This window comes from Melanostigma gelatinosum (genome assembly GCF_949748355.1).
Source record: "Melanostigma gelatinosum genome assembly, chromosome: 13".
Taxonomy (NCBI): Eukaryota; Metazoa; Chordata; class Actinopteri; order Perciformes; family Zoarcidae; genus Melanostigma; species Melanostigma gelatinosum.
Genome location: NC_136646.1, coordinates 16,325,694 through 16,351,260, shown reverse-complemented (window position 1 = coordinate 16,351,260; position 25,567 = coordinate 16,325,694). Strand labels below are relative to the sequence as shown.

The following is a 25,567-nucleotide window of genomic DNA, read 5'->3' as shown; positions in this document are numbered from 1 at the left end:
AGAGTCCCCGGTCGTTCTGAACAAGGCAACATACCATTCTCACGAGCAAAGTAATAAAAATGTACTCCATGGCACATGAACAGCAGGTGACCGCTTCTTCTGTCTGGTAGCTTTTGTCCACAAAGATCAGACCCTATTGTGAGGGGCGTCTGTATAAATCCTGGCGAGATTATTTTTCTATTACATTTTATGTTCTGAATTGATCTCTAATGGAGCTGAGTTCAAAGAAGTGAAGAGGATATTTCCTGCTGTCGCAGGACTTAGTGCTAGTTCAAAGCCCTCCAACTGTTGACAGCAGCTGGTCTTCTCAGGAGCTCTGATTTTGTCCGACTGTATAAAAACACTACACGCACTGTAGTAGAACGTTTTATGATTTAGACAGTATTAGGCTGTCTGGAGAGGTTTCAAAGCTTCCCGCTTCCATCTCTGAATCTTGTTGTTTCTCTTCAGTTCATTTCTTTTCCAGTCCCAGAGACGGCAGTGCCCAGAGGCAGTGTCAGCGCTTATATTTGTGATTTTCTTGGCAGAGGAACAATGGTTTAGTTTAGGCAGTGCATTCCTGATTATTGACACACTTTGGAATGGAGAAGGATTAGTGAGCGCCTTGGCTTTCTGATTCTTCTGCGTTGGCTCGTGTGCAACACCTGGGTGTATCCAGGACAACGGACACCACAGCGAACAGTGACTTCTCCACCAACCGGTTCGACAGAGAGTCTGTGGCGATGCTTGTGCAAGGAGGGTCACTTTAAAGGAGGACAAGTGGGAAATGTTTGCTTGACACAAAGTGAGTCCTTTCCAAAGTGCCCAGCTACCATCAGAGTTCAGTTTTTCCTACCAATAAAAAAATCATAAAATTTGTTCATGCACAAGTTTCTATCCTGAATGTTGAGTAGAAAAAGCTTCATAGGGTGGAGATGGTGGTTTATGGGTTCCTGCAAGAAGAGCTGGTTGCATTCTGACAGCCCTGATTACCTTTGTCCGGCTAGCCCACATGTGGTCTGTGGGGAGATGGCCCGATAGCTGAGACTGAGGCAGCATTGTTAGACGACAAGCAGTTGGCTGAGGGTCTCCTCATGACCTGCTCCTCAATCTTATCAGCAGGAGCCCACAGGAGCCGTATCAAGCATCCTGGTAAAGACTTCCACTGACATCATGGCCTCTTTGCTTCTACACCATTTATAGTTTCACATGAAAGCATTAACAATACCAGAAAAGTGCACTTTGTAGCAACCTAGCCTGAGTAGAGTGTGTTGCACTCAGGCTCTGTCCAGAGACCGGTTTGTAATCCGACAGACTCGCACTTTACTTTTGCATAGCAGCTGAAGAAAGACATGGGAACCTCTTGGGTATATGGAGGAGTATTTTTGCAGTTTTTATTCATGGACAAACTTTAACCTACACTGCACACACGCCAACAGCTGTCTGCCAGTCTCTCTCTCTCTCTCTCTCTCTCGCTTGCTCGCTCGCTCGCTCGCTCAACCAACCAACCAACCATACACACACAGGATCATATGCATCACGGTTGATGGAAAAATAGATCAGGAATACAACTGGACTGACGTTTGTGACTCACCAAGGCATGCAAATCTGGACTGGAACAATTCCTAATCCCTAGCGGAAACAAGATGCCAAACTGAAGCAATTGTTGATCACTTGCAGCCGCATACCAGCCAGTTAAGAGGAGTGAGGAGTCAGCAGCGAATAATTGTATAAAACAGTCAATAAAATGTGTAACCACGAGAGGTCCTTGGGCATACAGTCATGAATCAGCCACAAAAACTATTTCAATCAGGAGAGACAAGTGAATGATTAGTAGTTAACATGTATTATAACAGACGCTGCGTTAATGAGTTACACAGAAATTATTTGGGGCTTGAACTCAACGAGGAGATTTGTGATCGAGTTGTGATTGCCCTGAGCGGCAACAATATAAATCCCCCCCGTGGAGTCCAGACACTGGTGGTGGTGGTGGCTGAATGAATCTGCGAAGATTGGGCTGGGATGAGGATAAGTAGTTCATTGTGTTTTTGATTTTATTATCTTTTACATATACAGTCGTTGAGAAACAGAATGCTGTTGAGGAGCAGTTGCTGTGGTATCGATTTCAGCATAAGTTAGTTCCATGAAACTTTATCTCAAACTGTGTTACTAACGAGCACTGATATGTGAGGTATTCAGTGCAAGCAGAGGAGATATTACTTTGCAGGCCAGACAGCTGGCAAACTGAATTTCTCCAACCAACTCACTCCTCAGCTCACCTGGTGTGTTTAAATACCCATTTCTAATGATGTTTTTACAGATTATAATTTTCCAGCACTTTTGCATCTACCATTTTTTTGATATATATGATATATTTACAAGACTAATTACACGTCAATAATGATATAACCACTAATGTAATAATGTAATAATCACTCGTAACTTTAACCTACCTGCAAATTATTCCTAAATGTTATATAGTGGTATTATCAGTCCTTTACTGGGCAACAGCAACAACAAAATAGTCAAAACCATATTCAACAAATAAAACCTCAAAAGAATTCTTCTCAGAGTATGTGTGGTTGGCTGTTGAAAATAACGCATCATTTGTGAAAACAACAACAACATGAAATGTTCTTTCTGATAGCTGAGATGTCGAGGAGGAAATGAAAGTGTAAATGAGGGCTGAGCAGAGTGGAACCGGACCGAGCCTGTTCAGGAGCCCTCTCACTCACAACAAGTGGTTTTGTTTGGCACGATCCCTTTTGTTGACACTGCGAGGTTCTCATGCCTATTAGGTTGCTGTCGGGCGAGCGGGCACCGCGATGACATGCCCTGCACAATGCCATTGGCTGGGCGTCATTGTCACACTATATCACCTGCTTGCTTCACCGGAATAGTTCTAGACCGCTCGTCAGCGCCGTGTTTTTCATTGTAGTGTAACTTTATCAATAGATGACATATCTGTACTGTTTAGTCATTGTTTCACTGTGACATCACTACCTGACGAAAGTTCTTGCAAAGTTTCATGTGAAAAAGTAAACATTTTTTTCAGACATTCTTCGGTGTGTTAGCCTTGTAGTGCTGAAGAGTTAAGTCATATGTATTTATTGTTTCTGATGGCTCATCCCTCTGTGAGCACTTGGGCACTGGCCCTTCTTTGGAAACAAAATTCCCCCCTGCCAATAATGAAGAGTGTTACAGGCTTTAACCGTGATCTTATGGTGTGAGGCAGCGTGGGAACTTTGGTGAACTTCCTGACCCCACGCACTACCGCAGCACATTGACCCTCATCACGTGACAAAGGAATGTTCCGCATCTTTTGTTTTAACATCCACGGCACTCATGGAGTTGAGAGCATTTTTGCATACTATAGAATGATTACTAGCTTGGCATTTTGCCTCCCCATTCTCCTCCAGTGTTATTCCCAAACAGGATTTGCAGGCAGCTCTCTCCTGCACCTTTTAAATCACTTCAAGCGCTACTGAAGCCTTTTTCACCCAAAGCGGGCACCAATCTAATGGCATCATTTGGGCCAGCACACATCGAGAGAATCAACCCCCTTTTTTTTCTGTGCTTAAGGTTTTGTGAACAGCGCAAAACAAAAGGCCGGTCCAATGAAGCATCTTTGCTTGCGGGCTGAATAGAGGGGCCCCTTTCATGGCTGTTTATGAGCACCCCTCTTCAAAAACACACATACAAATCACATCCAGTTCTCCCCAATGGCTCCTCTGATACGGAGGGGGGGGGGGGGGGGGGATCTTGTGGTGCCTCTCTCCCCTTTCATATGTTCGAATTGATGGATTTCCACCCAGTGTCGCCCCAGTTTTACTATCGGATCCATCGGTTTGTTTTCATGGGCTGAATCGCATGTTGCATGAGGGGAAGTTGGGCATCTCTGCTGAAAACATCATTAAAATGTATTCATATAACAGATACTGGACAGAAGGCGGCCGGTGTTAAACTGTCTCTTGCCTCTGGTGTTTCAAAAAGACGCCATTTATGGGGAAACTCGTAAATTGCGTCCCACTCTCTTATGGTAATCGTGATAGTGTGAAAACAATCAAGTATTTTCATGATTAAGTAATTGACTGCTTTTTTAAAAATTGCTGCTTCTCTTTATCTTTAGTAAATTAAATGGTGTTTGTCGTTTTGGACTGTCGGACATAACAAGATTTGAAACGGTCTCCTTGAATGTTTTTACAGTTTTTTCATGTGTTACTGACCAAACAATTAATCAGTTAATCTAAAAAAATAAATAAGATCACCAATTACTGCCCTAATCTGTTGATTATTTGTTTCCTATTTAGTGTAGAAAACATTCAATTCAAACATTTCAATTTCCCCAAGCTCAGGGTGACGCCATCTGACTAACAATCTAAAGTTATTCATTTTACAATGATATCAAAACAAAGCAACATATTTTAGAACCTGTAATAAATGGTGTGTGTTAGATATTGTTTGATTTAATAGTTAATTCTCATTGTAGTGTTGATTATTGCACGCAGCTCCAGCTTAGTTCACCAAAGTGTAATTAAGTCCAACTGTAATTCTGTGGTTTAAACCATAAATAATGCAACAGCAACATGAAAGTAACTTCATCAATTTCTCCCTGAAATGTGTCCAACAATTTATAAGAAAATGAAATCTATAAAGTACAATCATCATCATCATTTACCATTAGGGTTCTTAGTGATTAATGGATGCTTAAAAACTAGATATTGTCTCTGTGTTTGTTTGCACATGTTATACTACATACTGTATGCTCATGACAACTTGTGCATGTGTGCCTCTTTCCTTGGGTCAGATATGAAGGCCAGAGCGCTGACAACTTCTGAACAAATTGCAAGTCCCCCCCCCCCCCCCGCCCCCATGAAGTAGATCTTCTTGTAACTACCTCTTCCGCTCTGTCATATCTTGTTCAACAGGTAGGGTTTGATGGACAGGAGGAATGCAGGCTGAGGGATTTGTTTTGTGATGGCAGTCCATTCTTTGGGTGTTCTTAAGCAAACAGAGCGGCGCTATGTCCTGTTTTTACGGGTTTCACACGTCACTGTTCAAACTCTCAAACAGGCTGGTCCCCAAGAGTACATGGAAGAGAGCAAACAGTGCTCTAATACTTCACCACCATGACCTTCTGCTAACTTGATACACACACACACACACCGTCTCCCAATGCAGTCAGACCGTGCTTTGTGAAATGTTCATTTTCATCTCAGGTTTTGGTGGTTTATTAGTTGTGCAACTGAACGAGATAAAGCAACAAAGACCAGCATAATGTTGGCGAGGACCAAATCCGTGCTTTAGCACTTGGAGGGTTGATGATGCACAAGTGTGTGCCTCAGTTAACAACTTTAACACCTTTTTCTCTTTTTTAATTGTATTTAATGAAGGACTTTCCACTGTCCACATTTCAGGAAATAGACTTTTTTTTAAAAACATGGGTCTCATTATTACGGGTGGTGGGTGCTATATGTCATGTTTGAGTAGCACACGGAGTGTTCCGTCCTATAATTGAGTGCTACTTTAATGCGTTTGGGTCAAATGCACGGAAAATAAAGGGGTTGGGAATTCTGTGGGGAAAGTTTGAAAGCTCATAAAATGATGGATTTGCAAGTGCTCCCTAAATTCCAACAAAATGTATCGAAAACAGTACAATGTCTATTTTTTTATTAACGGCATGGAAAAATCTCGAGGAAGCGTGTAGTGCTCCCTGGTTGGTGCACACAACATGTGTCTCGGGCTGATTTAGTTTATGTAAGCATGTGTGAAGTAGTTAGGTGCGTATGTGTCTGGACTTGTGTGTCACTGCAGTGAGCCTTTTCTAGTACTGCCAAGCTCCCTGCCATGTTGACCTTTTTATACAAACAGAAAGGAAGCAAACAAAACCCACCGCTTCTATAGATCCCTCTGCGATCCTCTCTTAACTGTTCTTTTTCTTTCCACTTGTTTTAAATCTGTCTCCGATATACGAGGCATTCCTTTGTGGTTGTGTAACATGATTTGAGGCGAACAGAGAGAGAGAGAGAGAGAGAGGGTGAATGAGGCAGAGAGAAAGAGAGGGAGAGGTTTGTCTTGCTGGGTTTCATGTCCTACTGTGCGCTCATATTTCTCAGCCCGCTTCACAGTTGCGGGTAGCTGGCTTATCGTTGGCCTCCTCGGCGCTTTCCGCCATGCGTGGCCCATGTTAATCTCTCTTGTGTACAGTAAACCACCCCTAATAACCCTGCACGCGATTAAAGCAAACATCGTAATAACGGCCTGCCTCATCAACTCACACTGGGAAAATGAGTGGCTCGACCTCACCTCTGTAATCCTTCATAATGTGGCTCAGAAATAGGACAACCTGCTTATAAATAACCATAAAATGCAAGCTTGTCGGATTTCTCTTTTTAACAATCAACAGGGTCATTTTTACATGAGGTAATTGTTATTAATGAGTCTGCCGTTATGATTTTCTGCTGTTTATGAAAAGACAAGCAGCAACAATAAGAGAGATGCAGGATTGAATGTAGGGTGTTGCTCTAGACCAGGGGTCTCTAACTGGCGGACCGCGGTCCAGATCCGGACCCAGACACAGTTGCATCCGGACCCAGGATCTAAAATCGATATTTCGGAATCATACGTATGAGAGAGCGAGTTTGTACTTTAACCGGGGCATCTTATTCAGACGTTACGGTACTTGTTCAGCGGTGCAGGACACACCGACCAATGCATTGTAAATCACATCACGTGATAGAGCTCAGCCAATTAAATATGAGTATTCTGACACGTTTCCTGACTCGAGTGAGATTTACACACACCGTGACACACGGGTGAGAGACGAGGAAATAGAACAGCAGGGAAATTGCGCCGATCAGAGAAGTTATCTCACATGACGTTCTCCAAAAAGAGAAACGTGTTCAGAGAGAACGGAATTTATAAGCAAGAATGAACAGACTCTTCTATGTTAATTCTCACCACAGGCAGGTAAAACCAGCATGTCTCATATGTCCAGAAACCGTAACTATTGGTAAAAGCGGCAAATGAAGCGACACTACGAGACAAAGCACAACTCTTTTGAACAAACGTACCCACTCACATCTGAAATGAAGACACAGAAAATAAACCTTAGAGCCCAATATGATCAGAATCCAACATGTTAATTCACTGTCCAACAATGATGTTACCAGAGAGAATAGAGCTGAAACAAGTGGATTAATAACCACAGATAAAGTCCATGCTCACTCATTTCTCTTTTTAGAAGACAAAAATATAATATTGTGGCTTTTTTATTGACATCACTTCACACCTGAATGAACTGAATTTAAAGCTGCAGGACAATTCAGTGAAATATTTATTTCTAAAATGAAGTACTTTATTTTAAGATGCACATTCTTCAAAAGCTTTCTGTCATGTCAGTTATTCTTTAATCCAGACATTATTGTACTTGAAATGAGAAGAACATTTATTTGTGTGTTATTTATTTTATTTATCACAAGTTATTAGCTTAGGGCAGGTGAATGTTTGCCTACCCGTCTCCCTTTATGTGTACTTTCTTTATTTGATTTGACAGTTGTTGACTACACAGAGATGTTGTTACTACTACTAGGCTTCTTGAATATATATATATATATATATATATATATATATATATATATATGCTCATGCTATTTAGTGCCATATATATATATGGCACTAAATAGCACGAGTTGGATATTATTGTAATGTTTTGGACCTTCGCCCGAGGAGATTTTCTCAATCTGGACCTTTTGGAATTTTAGTTGAAGACCCCTGCTCCAGAGGGTGCTGTTCACTGAGGAACTGTACAGTCGCTCCCTTCATCCCTGCTGCTCTCGCTAAATCGTATTATTTTTATTCACTAGAAAACGCTTAAAAACATCCTACTTTTGTGCTGCTCTTTACATGATTGCTACTACAGTAGCACATGTTTGATCAGATCAGATTCAACTCTCAAGGGAAAGTGAGACAAATAATATGAAATATAATCAATAAAAGTCTTGCGGAGTGTGTGGTATTGTGCTGCAAGGCTTTTTTTTTTGACATGACATTCGGCCGTTGTAATCCTTCTGTGTTTGTGCGAGTCTGTGTTTGTGTGTGTGGCTCCCACTCCCACACACACGCACACACACAAACGCCCGCAGATGTTTACACAAGTCTCACACAGCCAACGAGGGCCGCCGACGAGCTGTCAGCCAGACCTCCACCGGCAGAGTGGAGATGGGGAAGAATGTGTCGGTGGTGATGGCTCTACACCTGTGCTGTCTGTGGTTTCCTGCGGCGGTATCGCAGGGTGTAATCCCTAACATCGCCTGTGTTTATGCTTGTGTTTTAGTTACAGGCCTGATACTCGCATGCTTGGGCGCTTAGGTCGGACTTCTGCTTCACTTACTGGCCCGGGGGCATCCTCCCCAGCCTGCCACACACAGGCTCATCGGCATGTACGAGTACAGTTAAAATACCACAGTAGCTATTCTCATATACATCCTTCATTCCCTTCATGTGCATACGGTCAAGTGTGCACTCGCAGAAAGTTACTTTAGTTCTCAATTTCTGCAAATCTAACAAGAGGCTGTTGTGTTAAAAGTTGTTACGTAAAAGGTAATTCATGCCCAAACTCTGTTCTAAATTTAGAATGTGCAAAACCACATTATTCTGTTGATCTGGACTTGGATTGCCAAAGTAAGATCATTTACGGGGAACACTAAATGCGGTTGCTTCCTCGTGTACTCTGAGTATTTGAGGAGGTCTTTTTTTGTTGTTTTATATGGTTTGTATTTCGTCACGAGTGACGCCGGCTGCACCGCTGAGGTCATAAACGGGGAGGAGAAGGTTCCGGTGCCAGCGACTGAACTCTCTTTTTATTTTTGAAAATATGCTAAATTTAGAGCTCGGCCGCGGCCAAAAGTTCGTCCCAAACTCCCTGAATGACACACCTTTCGAGAAGTGACTCTCAACATCTGCTGTTTTTATCACGGCCTTCCTTTTTTTCCTCTGTTTTTGTTCCTTTCCTTCCTCTCTTTTTTTTTCCTTCTTCTCACAGACACACTGTAAATGATGCCGTCCTGCTTTTCATTTGTAAGATTTGTCGGCTGGATTATTACAGAGAGGACACTAATTCCCACTAAACGAATGGCATGCTTAAGGAGTGTTTACGAACACCCTGTACTCTGACGTGAGCAGCAGCGGAGAACCAGTAATGGGTCCTCTCTGCTAACACACCCTCCTTACACCGCTGCCCAGTGAGAGAAAGTGAGATGGCTGAGTGGATATTGAGATTTGGTTCTGCCACTTTCAGGAACAAACCGAGCTGTGACAGTGCATGAAAAACCGTACACTACATAAAGTCTAGCCTGTTATAAGAACAGTATGATGTGACATTGATTCGATCCGCCCGTCGCCCTTCTGTTATTTCTGTCCCTGACCCATTCTTGTGAAGCGCCGCTCTGCGCCGCTGTAAAGTGGTCAGTTTTTTGGGAACCTGGTCCTGTGGGTTGAGACTCTGAACTATTTTCCATCCGTACCTCATATTACATGCTCTAACACTGTTTTACCTCAATGAACCCAGCTGAACAAATGGAGTAAAGAGCTGAGCAGATATAGCAATGGAATACTATATGCTGTAGTTTTATGAAGTGACGTTTGTCCTCTTTTGATTTTTTGTTTTTCTCACAGTGAAGGAATCCAAATTCTTGGAATGAGATCTCAACCTTTAATTGCTTCCCAGGGAATTGTCTGGTGAGTAGCCTATATATGTTTCTAAAGACTGCAAATAAGTCTCAGCAGAAGTTTACAGGAGATAACTGAAACACCACGAGCACACTGTGTCCGCGGGCTGAACCACGTGTCCCGGCTTAGCTGCCATAAGGTTATGTTGTTATGTTGTTGTTGTTGTTATTTAGCTTAACATAAGGAATATAGATATCATTTACCGAGGGATATTTGTTGTGATGTCCCAAAGAGATCGTTCTCATCCTGAAAATGGGTTTTCCATTTAATTGCGCAGCTTTCTAAAGGCACAGCCATCAGTACTGTGTTGTGACTGTGCTGTATTCTGCTGTACTCAATGTACTTGGCCCCTCTCCCACATCCCATCAGCCCCCCTTCCTCCCCACCGGTGCCCCCCCCCCCCCCCATCCCTTACTCCCTCGTTCAGCTGGTCCACCCTCCACCAACCAGTGTGTGCCTGTCAGCATGTCACCCCAGGGTGATGCCCCTCTCTCAGCCCCTCGGGGCCCTTTTGACTCCGCAGCACTCCGTGTTTGCCCAATCATTTGGGAGCCGGATACGGGGATGAATTGTTAACTACAGCAGGTCAGCCTGTGCCCCACAACCCCCGGCCTTCTCTGCCCCCCCCCCCCCCCCCGACCTGCTGTTGACTCATCTCCATGGCAATGGGGCAGGAATTTGTGTCCGCTGCCAACCAGCTCCCCGCCACAACCGCCCCCCCATCTTCTCTTCATCCTCGTCGCCTCTGAGCGTCCAATCAAAAGGCAGCTGAAAGGAAGTCACATGGTCAGGAAGTGTAGCGGGTGCATCCCACTGAGAGCAGCGCTGCTGTCACTGGAGCATCGCTCTGCTCTGCTGGGAGAGAAGGCCTCAGGGGGAAATGTGTGTGCGAGGGAGCCAAATTTGCTCATCGGGGTTGATATGTACGTATACTACAGGATGTGCCTGGTTAGAAGTAATTCCTCTCAATCACGTCATCCCCTTTTTTCTCTTTTTTCTCACTTCAGTTCGCAAAAAATGCATAATTGAAGAGTGACGACTTGTGTCATTTTCTATCTCAACTGACCCAGGTCTAGAACAAGAACTGGTCCATGTAAAAGTAAACCCATGTCCTAGACCTGCTCATAAAATATGTTTTACATTTTTATTTAATTTTTTATTATTTTTAATTAAATTTTAAATGTTTTACTTTTCTCTGTGTATATAATTTATTGACCCTAGGGTCACATTGTGTTTTTTATGCTTTTAAATGTCTGCTCTGTTCAGCACTTTGTGATATTATTGTCTGTGAAAAGCGCTATATAAATAAAATGCATTCATTCATGTAGTTACAGATGGAGAGGATGAGGGGCCAGGCTCAAACCCTCCCTGGCTTCCATCAAAACATTTGTAAAATGATCTGAAGTCAGTGACATTCAACTTGATGATGATGATCAATTCGCTTTCCACTTTTGCTCAATAAAGAAAAAAAGGTCTGGACACGTCTCACTTTCATTGAGACAAGTACATTGAGACAAGTACAGCCATTGATGGTTTCCCGACGCACAAGCATGCAGGCATTTTTAAACACACGATCAAAAATGGACACACTGCGCTTTATGGAGGCTATCTCCTTTATGGAGCACATATCTCCTGCATTTCGTATTGCTATGATTTTGGTACAAAAAAAGAAAATGCTCTCTTCGATGAAATATGGTCCTTTCTCGATACAAACGCAGTTTAATCCCCATCATTGTCTCAACATATCGCAGCTCAAGCCTGTACGTATGTGTGTGTATTTGTGCGTGTTTTTTTGTGTTTGCCCTCACACAAGTTATTAGCTTAGGGCAGGTGAATGTTTGCCTCCCCGTCTCCCTTCATGAAGTGAGTGTTTGCCCAAGGAATGCACCACGTCCGATTTGTCATTGACTCTTATTGTTCAGCTCATCCAACTGGTGCCTTGAGGTTGAGCTGTGCTGCGCCCCCGGCAAGTGAGAAATATGTGCTTTTCTTTCCTTTTTTCTCTCTCCCGTCTTTCTCTGCGTATTTGCTCGTGTCCTTGGATGAACATTTGACTCGTTTTGGGAAAGTATTAAGGATGGTAAATGCATTCGGGAATGAAAGTGAGACGTGTCCAGACCTTTTTTTTTTTTATTGAGCAAAAGTGGAAAGCAAATTGATCATCATCATCAAGTTGAATGTCACTGACGTCAGATCATTTTAAAAATGTTTTGATGGAAGCCAGGGTTTGAGCCTGGCCCCTCATCCTCTCCATCTGTAACTACATGAATGAATGCATTTTATTTATATGGCGCTTTTCACAGACAATAATATCACAAAGTGCTAAACAGAGCAGACATTTAAAAGCATAAAAAACACAATGTGACCCTAGGGTCAATAAATTATATACACAGAGAAAAGTAAAAAATTAAAAATTAAATTAAAAATAATTAAAAATTAAATAAAAATGTAAAACATATTTTATGAGCAGGTCTAGGACATGGGTTTACTTTTACATGGACCAGTTCTTGTTCTAGACCTGGGTCAGTTGAGATAGAAAATGACACAAGTCGTCACTCTTCAATTAATTATGCATTTTTTGCGAACTGAAGTGAGAAAAAAGAGAAAAAAGGGGATGACGTGATTGAGAGGAATTATTTCTAACCAGGCACATCCTGTAGTATACGTACATATCAACCCCGATGAGCAAATTTGGCTCCCTCGCTTTGTGGTAATGAGGAAGCCTCAGCGAACTAATGCCTCCCACTGCACTTGAGCGGTTAACAGAGTCATTACAAATGGCATGTGCAGCTTTTCATGCTTGTTTATTTCCAGAGGGTTTTAATCTTTAAACATCTTTATATAGCAACGCATTTTCTTTGCGTTCAAGTCACTATTTGTTCAAGTGTGTGGATTTCTGCTGGGCATCTGTGTGAAGAAGGTCCACCGTTAGTGCTCGTGTGAATATATTTTGTACATCTGAATGTGTGTGCCTGTGTCTGTTTGTGCGGCTGTTCGTCCTGTGCCACCTATCTGGGTGGTCCTCACGGCTGGTTTGATGGTAATCCCCCTGTCCCATAAATCAGTGTCCGGGCTCGGGCCGGGAGCTGATGCTGTGTGACCACTGGAGCGAGGGGCTCGAGGCACTAAGCCGAGACCCCAGCCGCTGCCCTGGCCCGGCCCGGCCACACGTCAGCTCTCCACACCACCTTTAGAATAACTCGTCATGCACGGCTGACTTCGGGAAAACTGCCTCAGCTCTAAGTCCATACGAGCCACCGACAATGTACGCCACAGTAGAAATGGAGGGCACACTCACACACTGTAGCACCAGAAGATAAAGTTTCATGACTTATAACCTGAACAGTTTGTGACTCCAGAGCCTTTCCCTCAAAAATCCAGGTTTTTTAAAACTTAGTCATTATGGATCATTTTCTTTTTGCAACTTTCAAACATTATTTCATGTATTTACTAGAATACGATTTGTTTGTTGTGACCGGTGGCTTCTGATAGCCTCCCAGAGAGCTGCTCTCAGTTCAAATGTTTCTGACTGAAAGTGCTGAGATTAAAGCCATATCTTGGTCTTTGTAGGGCCTATACCTCTCTCTGAGAATGAGGAGGGGAGGATGAAGGCCTGTTGGAGCTGTCTGGCTTGCATACAGCTCTCCGCTGAGCTTTTATCTAGGGAGATTGGTTGCAGCTCGGTCCAGACCCGGCTCCCGGGGAGTGCACAGTCCTGAGACCTGTGGCATTAATAAAGATAATGCTGTTTGGAATAATAACAGTCAATTCCGCCAAATAGAGGAGAGAGACAACAGAGTACAGCGGAATACAAAAGAAGCCAAGATGAAAGGCTCAGACGTAGGCCTGTGCACCTCTCCGGCTCTCTTGTGGGAGCTGATGGAACCGTTATCAGCATGCTCGCATACAAACAGCACTGAGAGGGATCCTATGCCGATTTTGACCCTCCGGTGCCATGACGCAGAAATGCAATTTGTTCTTTTGTCTGCCAAGATCACAGAGGGAGAGCAGTGACTTGTCTTTCTTTTTATTCGTACTGGGGTTTTTTTTCTTTTGCTCCCCCTCCTTTTCATTCTCTCTGTTCCCCTTTGCCCCGAGTGAGTGCAATTTAGTTTGATGAGCAGGTGGTCTTTTTTGAATCTCACAGTGCTTTTGGCTCCCACCTCTGGCGTGTGGGGCTTTGAGTTGGAGTCAGTCATGTAGGCCAGGATTAGAGGGGTGGAGGGAGAAGGAGGAGGAAGTCCAGTAAGAGTCTTCTTGGTATTGGCGACCTCAGCGCCCTGCAGTCAGAACCATGCGGAGTGCAGATTGAAAGAGTTATTTTGTTGCTAAAGCCCTCAGCCGCACCCCCAGATGGCTTTTGTGCAGGCCAGGGACATGTTTGGGGACAGGTTTAAAGCAACAGAGTCCTTAAGGCTGGGTGAGTCTCGGGGCTCAGCAGGTAAAGCGCTGTGGGCCAGACAGACGGAGGAAACAAAACGTTGCGGTCTGGGCACTTTTCCACCTTGAATCTGAACAGTGGAGCAGAACAAAATAGGTGGATTAGAGCAAAGGGAAGACATAGCTCTCAGCACACACACATATACAGAGTGAGATTAAGGCCTCCGCACATTCACCCAAGTTGAGACTTATTGGAGCATCTCATCTGATGTCACATCAGACAAAAGAGCTGGTAGAACAGATGGAGGGAAACATGCCGTCTCTGCATTTCCAGTGGAAGCTCTTTTTACCTCTTGCACACTTTTTCCTAGTCGCAGAAAACTGCACTGACCAAGTTACAAACTGCTTTCCCTGCTTTACCTTTGATCTCAGTTTCATCACACTCTGCTAAGCAATAATCGCCATGGCGACACCGAGACAAGTAATCAATATTTTTGTCAATGATGCTAAACAGGTGTGCTGCTCAGCTTTCTTTCTTGTGTTGAGTTGTGTCATAAAATCCCTTCTGCCCTTGAGCTTGAGGACTTTCCAGACACTCGGATATTAAATGTCACAGAGTGATGCAAAAAGGTGTGGTCTGTTAAGGCCAAAATATGAATCTAGGGCTACCAATTTGATTTAATTATTAATCTTTTTTAATTGTTATTACGATTAATTGTTCAGTCTGTAAAATGTTCGTTGTCTGTTTCAACATTTTCTTTACAATTTCTTATAGTTCCGACATCAAATTTTTAGTTTGATCAAAGTGGGAGGGGGGTGATTGGTTGGTCATTATGGGTTTGTCATGGAGTTTTCACAAGTGGCCGCTACGACACGCACTGATAAACAGCGGGGATTGGATCCAGATCCTGCTGGGTTCGAGCTCGACACCCGGGGCTTGCAACCACACAATGCTAGTCATTTGTTTGTTATTGGTGATATTTTCCCGCTCCTAATCCCTGCCGGGATTAGACTTGGTCCTCGTCCCACCTTTTTCCACCGTTGCAGTCCCAGACGTTTACATAAGGAGTTGTGTGTGTTTTGTTGATGTGTACATGGGCAGTATGCACACACACAGACGTGCATGCAATATCGTGTTTCTAGTACGTCGATGCATGAATGTGTGTGTAAGTGTGTGTGCCATTTCACATGTGTCGCTGAAGGATGTTTGTAATTAAGGGAGTTTGACAGATATCCCCTCTAACTCCATCCCATGTAACGCTGTGATCAGTGTCAAGAGGAGAACTCTATTACTGTGGCAGATATCTTCTCCCATGCCAGGGCATCTTGCTCTGCGGCTCCAGAAAGTATATTTAGATTTTTTTTTTTTTTTGAATGTCAGCTTGGCGTCATTGGATTTCGGAAATGACTGACGTCGTGAAGTGGTCATGAGTGCTTACGTGTGTGTCCCGTGTGTTGTGAAACTATTTGCCCAGAGTCACCTGCATCAGCGAGGGAACAGGGTTTAGTGAGCAGACCTAACTTGTTCAGTGTGACCTTTTAAAGAGATGATCCCGAACACCACATAAATCTGTTTACAGTTTCAAAACCACGCTCACGCACATGCCGTGTTTTTGCGGGGGAGAAAACTTACTGTGGCCCCTGCACAAAATCCCGGCTCCCCAACTCCTCCCACCAACATACACAGAAGAAGATCCACCAACGCAACACTGACAGACATTTTTTTGACATAGACATGCAATTATCTTTTGTTTGTGTGTGTGGGGGTGTTGAGGCCAGGAGGTTAAGGATGACACTTCATAACTCTCTGGAATACTTGACTTAAACTGGTCTGGGTGAGAATTGCATCTCCCTGGATGGAGCACAGTGTACTAGACATGGTTTAGGGCAAAGTAGACCCACGTTTCAAGTCATTTAGGACACATCCAGTCACAAGTCTCCATGCGCAAATTGCAAGTCAAAAATGGAGAAAGCGACTAAAAATGTGATTTAGTGCCATCAATATTCAATATGCTTATGGCGACAGCCGTGGTTGGAGGCATTATGTTGACATTGTGTTGATTATAAATTGGTGGTAAAAGGTCACTGTGACTTCACAAAACACGTTTGACTATAACTCAACCAATATGTTAATCATGACAAGTTTACACAAAAGTATAAAAGGATACAATGAAGTGATGACAGTTTGGACAGACATGGATTTAAAGATCATTTCTGTCCTATTCTATTTCAAGATGCAGCATTTTCATTTCCAATCCATGGTGTTAGTTTACATAGCTAACAAGTCATTGTCATGCAAGGCCTTCAAAACTTGAGACTCAATACTTTGCTTTTAAGTCTTTAGGCAGTCGGGTTTTGGAGCATTCGAGTCAAAGTCAAGTTTTGAACTTTTATGACTTGGGTCCACATTTTGAATTGAATCAAGCTCAGTAAACCCTCAAGGAGTGTCCGACCCTCGCTCTACAACCTTTGTTACGCTGCTCAGAGAGCGTTTTTTTCTCGCTGCACATGGAAGCTGTCCAGCTGAAGCGGTCACAACTGAGCTTCATGGGGTGCTGGTTAATTGGCAGTTTTTGGTAAGTGCAGTTATGCTCCACTATGCATATCTTCCTCAATGTCCCTTGCACCATTTGCCTTTTTAAAGTGTCCTTTAATTGGCTGCACAGTCACAGTCTCCTGCTTTAACCGTCCCGTGTGGCACCTGAATGTGGCATATTTGACCCTGAGGCCCTGGGGTGAAAACCCCGTATTTTGCAGCCAAAACCAACGAGCATTAACACGATTTCTTTCTGCTTTAGTTCTCAGTCTAAATGTCATTCTTCTCGAGCTCTGTTTCTGTCTTTCATAAGGGCTTTGAAGGTGATCTCTTTTTCATAGGGACAGAATCGGGCCTCTGAAAAGCAAAATCCGCTCGGTTTCAACACCTCCTCATAATCCTTACCTTGCCTGTGTTTGTGTGAGTGTCTGCCAGCCTCAGTCAGGCGGTTCTGTCAACATGGTAACATGTCTGCCTCCTCAGCCCCAAAGAAAGGCCTCATATTTGGGCTCTAGAGGACCCTGACTAGTCCATCTGATAGATCTGGCCACTGCTTCTCCCTACACACCAGCCACTTCCAACTGGGCTACATCAGCAGTACTGAAAGACCTGAGAGTACTGTGATCCCACCATGGGGTGTATGGCTGTGGCTCCGGCTGCACTACACTTTAATCCCCTTCCCTTTTAACCACAATGGGAAACATGTGCTTACTCTGTGTAGGGTACAGGCCCACCATGGGAGAGGCTGTTTACTTTCACTCCAAAACTAACATTTCACAGCTCCTGTGACCACTTCTGCTCGGTTAAAAAGCTGATCGAGGATCATTTCCTGACATCTTTTGTTTGTTTCATCACCACTGTTGCTCCCGAATTGAAGTCTCTCCTCACTTCTCACCTTGTAAAATTTGACACACAAATTCCACAGCATGTTCACCAAGGGAGGTGGGTTGTGCTGTCAAATTTGTCTTGTTAAAGTGCTGCTTGATGTTACTTTATTGTCCTCTTAAATTTCCATTCCACAAGTGAGTTTTGGGTCAGTGTTCAACACTGATGATTGCAACTCTCTGACTCTTGGCGAGAGAATTAAGCAAAACTGGAAACCGCGCTTGTCAAAACTATACCCTGAGCCAACATAATCCACCCTGTAGGATTTTTCCAGATGTGGGAAGTGCATATCATCGCTTTACCTTTTCCACACCCAGAACAGAAGTCTAAGGTCGTGGTCTTTGTCCCCTAAAGTTCTGTTTCAAATGGTTGGAGAGTAGTTTCTGTGCATGCGGGGCGCTGCAACAGAGAGCGATGTTGTAAAGGAGCAACTAGCAGACAGATGCCAAGCCAGAGGACAGGAAATGCACTCCAGATGAAGATACTACAGCATGGTTTATTTTACCGGTGTGTGTGTGTGTGTGTGTGTGTGTGTGTGTGTGTGTGTGTGTGTGTTGTCAGGAATGTGTGCTGCAGGACTAACCATATGTCTCTCGAGTTGCATCACAGCATTTCCATACCCGGTTGCTTACTATGCCAGTAGTTCTTTATTTCTTTTTAATTTTCATCAATTGATCGCTTGTTCAGCTCATAAAAATGTCAAAAATAATGGGCAAATAATCAACTTCAACAGAGCCCACATTTTGTCTGACTAACAGTTTACAAGATAATCAATTTACAATTATTTATGCTTCAAGTCACTCTGCAAGTTATGTTCCTGCGCTGAAATTAATAGAAAACTAATGGCCAACTGGATTGTTTCGAATCTAAAAGCTTTGAAAAAAGGTTGCCAGACATTTTTAAATAGAAACATATTTATATTTTTTGGCCAAAACATGTTAAACCAGCAGTACAGTAACTGACTGTACACCGTTGCTGCAGAGGGGACCCTACTACTTACATTGTGTCCAACTCCTGGCTGGTGGCACTGCGTGACTGAATCACATCCTGACCTCCGCAGGTGATCTGAGGGGATGAGTGAGCTCTTCCTGGGGTAACAGTAGCCCCAGCCAGCTCCCCCTGCCGCCCTGCCCCAATCTGCCCTTTCCTGTCGTCTTATCTGAGCATTCGGTGCAATCTAACCCAGGGAGCGGTCCCTCTGCTCTTCCATTCGCCTCGCTGCCGGTCTCCATCGCTACACTTCTCCGATGTCACTGTGGAGATAGAATCAAACCCGCTTGAGTTGGGCTGACTGACAGAGTCCTGACACCCCATTGTAGGCATGACTCTCTCCACTTCTTGCCACCCACAGCTTCCCACCCTCTGTCCTCCGTGGTACCAAGGGCAAAAGAAGAAACAGACAATGCAGCTACACAGCTGATCTGCTTAGGATGATTGTGGTGAACACAGAGACGGCCGTGATTTGATTTTCCAGACTCGATAGTAAAATAATTCAGGCTTCCTCAAAAGGTTACGAAGACAATTAAGATTTGGTTGTTTGTTGGGCCAGAGGGACATGCTGATGTAGTTGAAGGGCTTTCTGATTAGCAGAGTGGAGACTTAATGTAGATCCTGTAGGGACAGAGACTTGTACTTCCTCCAACTGTCTGGGTTTAATTAAGCCGACCGGTCCAACAGCAGCCAACCAGCCAAGCGGCTTCTCTTACATCGTGTTGCAAATCGGATCAGTGAACCTAAAATGATGTGAAGAGACGTTAAAAGTAGAAGCAGACAGTATGGAAATCTTTGCATGCTCAGTATGTTTATCGCTCTTACTGGGCTTATTCAACAATTTACGTACTTATTCATCTGCCAGCGCAATGAAATAAATACAATAAATACGATGGATCCTGACCTACTGAATAGGACCGGAATCATCTATCATTTGCATTCCTGCCAAACACATTTAAAACATGTTTCCACATGTGCTCATTCCACAGCAGAGCTGCCAAACAGCAGTCGAGCGCTGCTGAAAGGAGGCTTATCACGGCGCTCGATGGTTTTCCTTGACAAAGAAATTGTTTTGTTGTTCGAGGGAATCTCTGGCCTGAGCTACACTCATTTCAGAACATAGTTCCTATCTGCTGTATATTTACAGTATCCTATACGTTTGTGCACATTTTGAGCCTGGCCCTGGCTGATACTTTGCAGTTTGCGAACATTCACAAAGACGAGAGGGTTTGTGTGACAGAATATGATTAAGCTGTGTGTGTGTGTGTGTGTGTGTGTGTGTGTGTGTTGCATGGACCTGAGCCCCAAGCTTTAAATGTGTGTGTGGACTTGCACAGCTTGGAGATGTAATCTGATTTGCAGAAATAAACGGGTCGTTTCACATGACCGGTTTAAAGGACCACTGGCGCAAGGTTGTGCCATGTCCCTAACTTGTGTGTGTGCATGCATGTATACTCGCATGTTTGCGAGTATACGCCGACAAATATGTATTTGCTTTCACAGAGTGCATTGCAGGAATATGAGCGTTTGTTAGTGCAGCCTCCTAAACAGTCGAAATAGAAAGGTGTTGAACAAACCAGAGTGCTGCATTTATTCCGTTTTAAATTAGCTTTATTTGGGAAAATGTTTCATGAACGTAAGGCCACTGCTTATTAACAGTCGATTACGCATCTGGAAAAAAGTACAGCTCCGCTTCAGACTCTGATGCCGGTTTTGTTTGTAACTTTCTGTATACACATTATAATCAGAGCTTTATTTTGAGCTAATGGACCATCAGAAATTATATCACATAATTGAAATCATCCTATAGCCTCAGCCCTCTTTAGTGGACTGCTGCGATCAAATCCCCTTAAAGCTTTGCCTCTGAATCCTCAGGTTTTTTTTCACATTGTTTGTTGATGTTTTGTGGGGGGGGGGGGGTTCTCTCCTGGACGTGGTCCATCATGTGATTTTCATTGGCGAGAGGCCGGAGGAGACGACCACAGTAAAAGCAAGTGAGCGTGTGTTTGTGTGTCATCTGGCCTCGTTAATAAAGTCAGGTTGTTTTCCATCTGGGGGTCATCAGTCGCGGTCATTATTTAGGCTACACCAGTGGAGGAGAAGGGGGCCCTGGGTGGTGACGTTTGCAGCCATGTGTGTGCGTGGCGGTGTGTCCGTGTATACATGCTTGTTGTACTGTACGCATAAGCATGCACCGAACACGTGAGTTGTGTGTCTGATCTCCCCGGTGTTCATGCCCGTCTCTCCTGAGAGGTTCAAGTGTGTGAGCTTGGTGTTTGGTTGTGTGTGGAAGCTCTGATCCCATCAGGCGTGTCAGCGGGGGCAGTTTTTCATAAGGTGGTAATCTCACCACACAAAGGGGTGTCCAATATGAGAGCGAGAGCCCCATACCCCTGAGCTAATCAAGACCCGACCAACCCTTCTCCTGGCTCGCCAGCCCTCTAAACATTACCTCATCTGGAGGCTTAGCCTAGCCACATGCTGCGCAGGCCTGCTGGTCTACATGATAACTCACTTAGCTCAGTACGATAGCTAGAAAAAACGGAAATATAAGAAGGGATAGAAAAGAAATGGGACCAGCACGACACACAGCTACCTATGGTGCCTGCTGGTGCCAGGGAAAGGTATTTTATAAAGGGAGAGGAAAGAAAGAATCATTTCACTCTGTCCTCCAGAAACTTCGCCGGTGTTCAGTTTCTCTCCCCGCCGTCCTGTTATTGCTGTTTTCCCCTCGACTCTTGGAGCCTTCAACCTGAAAGGAGGTTCTGGAAGTTCAGGCCTTTGTGTCACTTGGAAAACAGTGCATTTGTTGCCAAGGTAACAGGCCTGGGACAGTGAAACTTAGAAGTAGAGAGAGCACCTTTGTCCGTGAACGGATGAACAGGGACTGGAGCTGTAGTCGGTCCAGAGAGCACAGCTTCGGTCTTTAAACATGAGTCTGTATGAAGAAAACCTGCGATCAAGAGAAGTTCCCTGATCCAATATCGACCTGAACTTGTTAACCTTATAAAATAAAACCAGCACAAGTCATTTAAAACGGTGCGACGGAAAAGCAACTTCGACTGCCTCGCTTCTCCGGACCTGCCGGCTTCTGTAGAGCTCTACTGAAACCTTAGATCACCCAAATCTGTTTGAATGAACTGTAAAGATACTCTAGAAGGGCTTGAGTCATGTGGTCATTATAAAACCAGGTTTGTTTGACCAAGAGCCTAAAAAAGAATGCGATAAGAAGGTAGTCAGGGCAGTCAGAGTAACACGTTCAGCGTTTGATGGTTGTGCGACTAACGTCTTCAGGCCAGACTGTGTGTCTGTATGCCAATAGACCAGTGGTCCCCAGCCCCTTGACTTATGCCCCATTAAACTAAAGCACTGTGTATATGTGGCCCATCATCACTGCTCACACATGCATTTTCTTCTCATTATCCTCTCCTGTTCATCATCTCATGATTCCTCAAATTCATTTGATTTGACTTAAAGGTTGGAACCGACTGTGCTGTAACCTCATCGTACCTGTGAACGCAGAGGAAGGAACTGATTGCTCTCTCGTCGTACTGTAGAGAAGATCAATATTTGTCAGAGTATTGATGCAAGTTTGGGCAGAGCAATGACATCTGGTTCCTCTGTTTTTTTTTGCAATTGTGTGTTTACTCTTGAACGAGCTCCTCTCTGGATCATTTTATTTCCCCATCCTTAATCTGTTTCAGATGGTCTCAGGTGAGCACAGAGAAGAGGCTGAGTAATGGAAACACGATCTCAAGACAGTCAACAGGTAAGGATGACTGGTTTTAGGATCGTTTGATCTTCATTCAAGTGGAATATGTGATCGCACACACACACACAGTGCAGCCTTATTATAAACTGTCAGTTGCTATAAACAACCAGAGTATGGTACATCCACTGATCAAACCAAGATAGCAGTAGTTCAAATACATGTGAGGCATGATCGGTGTGGTGGCACTGGCTTTACGCCCATGTTCTTGCTTTTTTTGATTGTGTAACTCAAGTCATGACAGCGCGGTAAAGAATGCAGGGGCACAGAGATATCACTTCAAACACGGCGTCTCTCAGGAGCCTCAGATCCTTTCAGTGGACATGAATGAAGATATGCTTTGATGGCCCACCACTGAGTCGGTGGCCTTCAAAGAAGCTTGTTGATGGGCTTTGCGCGGGGCAGCCAGCAGGCTGAATGCGTGCTACTGTATGCGTGTGCCTCTCGGGGTAGCCGTGGGTGTTCTCGATGGAGGTCAAACTTGCTTGACCCTAACATGAGTAGTCTTTTTCTATAGGTTTTTAGGCTCGCATTATCGGGGTTTTTCCCTCCCCCCCCCTCCAGGTTCTCTGGGTAAATGAAGGGGAACTGTACGTGTGTGTGTGTGTGTGTGTGTGTGTGTGTGTGTGTGTGTGTGTGTGTGTGTGTGTGTGTGTGTGTGTGTGTGTGTGTGTGTGTGTGTGTGTGTGTGTGTGTGTGTGTGTGTGTGTGTGTGTGTGTGTGTGTGTGTGGGTGGGTGAATGGCAGGGTGCCAGCAGACAGGTACAGTAGATGTGCCGATGAGAGAGGGCGATAGGGGCCAGGCCTCAGTTGCAGGCCCCAGGCACAGACCGGCGTACAGGGGCAGGCTGAGACTCAAAGGCAGGTTGGGACCCGGTTCTGTGTGCTGATGCTGCTCTACTGGCTCTGCTCCAAGGTGAGGCACAGGAGAGCAACGTGGGAGGAGGGGGGAAAAAAGTAGAATGTAGAGCAAAGGGAGCGATGGCGAAAATCAGGTGAAAGGATGATTGTTGAGCGGTGGAGCTGAAAAAGCAGACAATCAAAGATGAGGGTATGTAATGACAGAGAGTGTGAACATATAAAGCAACAGAGTGGTTGTGGCTTAGGTTAGGCGGGGAAGCAAGCTTGAGAGATGATGCTGTGTGAGGCCCAGGGGGATGAAGAGAGAAGTGAAGGAGGAGGGAGTGAGGGCACATCCTGTACGGCGGCAGGACGTGAGTCCTCGCAGGTAAACCAGCTCGGAGGTGCAGAAAGAAGAGGAGGAAACACTGATGGATGTCTACTTATCGTCTGACACGTTCTTCCCCGGGCAAAGCGGGACAGGCAGGTCCCGCCGCTTTGGCTGAGTGGGGATGGTGTGTGGGGGCCGATGACATAATGCCATTTTGTGGGTGGTTGTATGCACAAGCACGGGTGAAGCAGGCTACGGGTTGTCAAGAGGCCACCTACCTGCATTACCTCACCTCTGGCTGTTCTGACGTCGTTGTGAAAAAAAAGAAAGCAGATGTTTTACACTGATCAACGGCGCTGTCATTCCACAGCAACATATTCCTCCCGCTGTTTTACCCAGACGATTATCTCATCCTGTTCCTCACATGTTCTCACACATGTATTCTAGATAAAAGTGCCATTTTCTTTCTTTCTTTCTTTCTTTCACATCAGTACTTTCTTTGGGCCTGAAGCAATATTTTGACATCTTAATTCTGGCGTTCGAGGTCCAACTTGAGAACGCTCGGTGTGATTTGTATCTTCTCTGCTGGAAGCGAAGCACTTTTGCCACCACTCATGATGTGATCATTTCAGCCGTGGATGTGCGCGCTCTTCATCTGCGTCTTCTTTATGCCAGTTTGAATCCTCAAGCCCTTTTTTTTTTTTGTGTGTGTGTGTTTGAGAAAGCAGCCAAAAGTGGAGAAGAACTTTGTGTAGATCAATTCTGGGTGTTTTATGAATCTCTGGTTGTGTGAAGTAACTTCACTGAACAGTTACTTTTAACCTTTAAAAAAAGGAATGTTGCCAGAAAAGATCAAAACCTCAAATTTGTCTTAAGTATGGGGTGTGAGAAACATGTGTCAATGTGAAAAACTTCAAGTGTTTTTTGGCCTCATTCAATCATTAGTTTCTGTATCTTGTTTCTAGGATCACACTAAATCCTGGTTTGGACGGTGGACCAGCATCCCCCCATGCAGCAGATGTTTGCTCCTGGCATGGCCACGAACAGCGTGAGCTCCGTCGCTGACAAATCCGGCTCTCAGGATCCAACGCCAGCAGCTTGGACTTGGACAAGCTGTGACATGAACTCAGCAGGACAGTGGAGTGTGTTTTTTTGCTGCTCAGATATTGTGGAACAGATCAGTCAACCCTGTCTGGAGAGAGGCGCTCGATAGGAAAGTCAACTCTACGAATGTACCATTACCGGGGTTACCACAATGGACCTACACATTGTTTTGACTTTTTCTAAATTCAACCTGGATTAATATTTCCCTGTATATACATCTGCTTTTGATATTCAGTGTTTACTCACGCGCTTGCTCATTCGCTGCAGTTGTGACATATACTGTGTTATTCTGGATACAGTATCAACAGATGCTGGAACAGCAAACGGAAAATAATCAGACGCTATTTTCATTTGTAAGGTCTATTAATTTTACAGAGTGAAGGCAGCACTTGCACCAATGCAGTCACGTAGAAAGTGTGTCTTGTGAGGAGCACAATAAATGTTTCCTAGTGTGTAGAATTAATTAATACACATAATAAGATCTCGGAAGGATTACTCAGTCAATGGACATTCGAACAGCTTCCAATTCACAAAGAAGCCGTTGTAATCGAGGAAATGCAAGTACTGACACCACATCTCATTGGCAGCCTTGTTGTTTTTGTATCAGTAATCTCGTCAAGCTGTTTGTTTTGATAATGATTTATAGCTCCGTAATAATTTTAGTAGTCTGTGAAACCCTGTAACAGAAATAAAAACAGAAGGTGTATCCAAGCTGCTGTCAGTTTGTTTTGTCATCGCAGCTGCAGATCTACGAGATGAATCGCCGAAAGATGCTTTCACGGTGTTCGTTATGTGAGTTTGTATTATTATTATCAATGGCGCTGGATTCATCACCAGTATTTGCCAATCTGCTACCAGGAGCTGTAGCAGGAGTTGTACCACTCCTGCTCAGGCAATGAGGAGCAGAGTGAAAGTGAAGTGTCAAGTGAAAATGGAATAATGTGACATTTAAATGTTGATGTGCTGAATCACAGGGTTTTACTTCACTCATGCCAGTGTGAATAATAGATACATTTAGAAACGG

At 44.2% G+C, this 25,567-nt stretch overlaps 1 long non-coding RNA gene across 1 annotated transcript in view; it reads left to right on the top strand.

The window, feature by feature from the left end:
- LOC306787152 overlaps window positions 1-25,242 on the top strand; it is a 50,711-nt gene extending 25,469 nt beyond the window's left edge. Inside the window, exons 2-4 of the long non-coding RNA XR_013772531.1 lie at window positions 9,655-9,717; window positions 22,204-22,268; window positions 24,405-25,242. This is a non-coding gene — a long non-coding RNA (uncharacterized lncRNA). The remainder of the gene's footprint in view (window positions 1-9,654; window positions 9,718-22,203; window positions 22,269-24,404) is intronic.
- The last annotated feature ends 325 nt before the right edge of the window (window positions 25,243-25,567 follow it).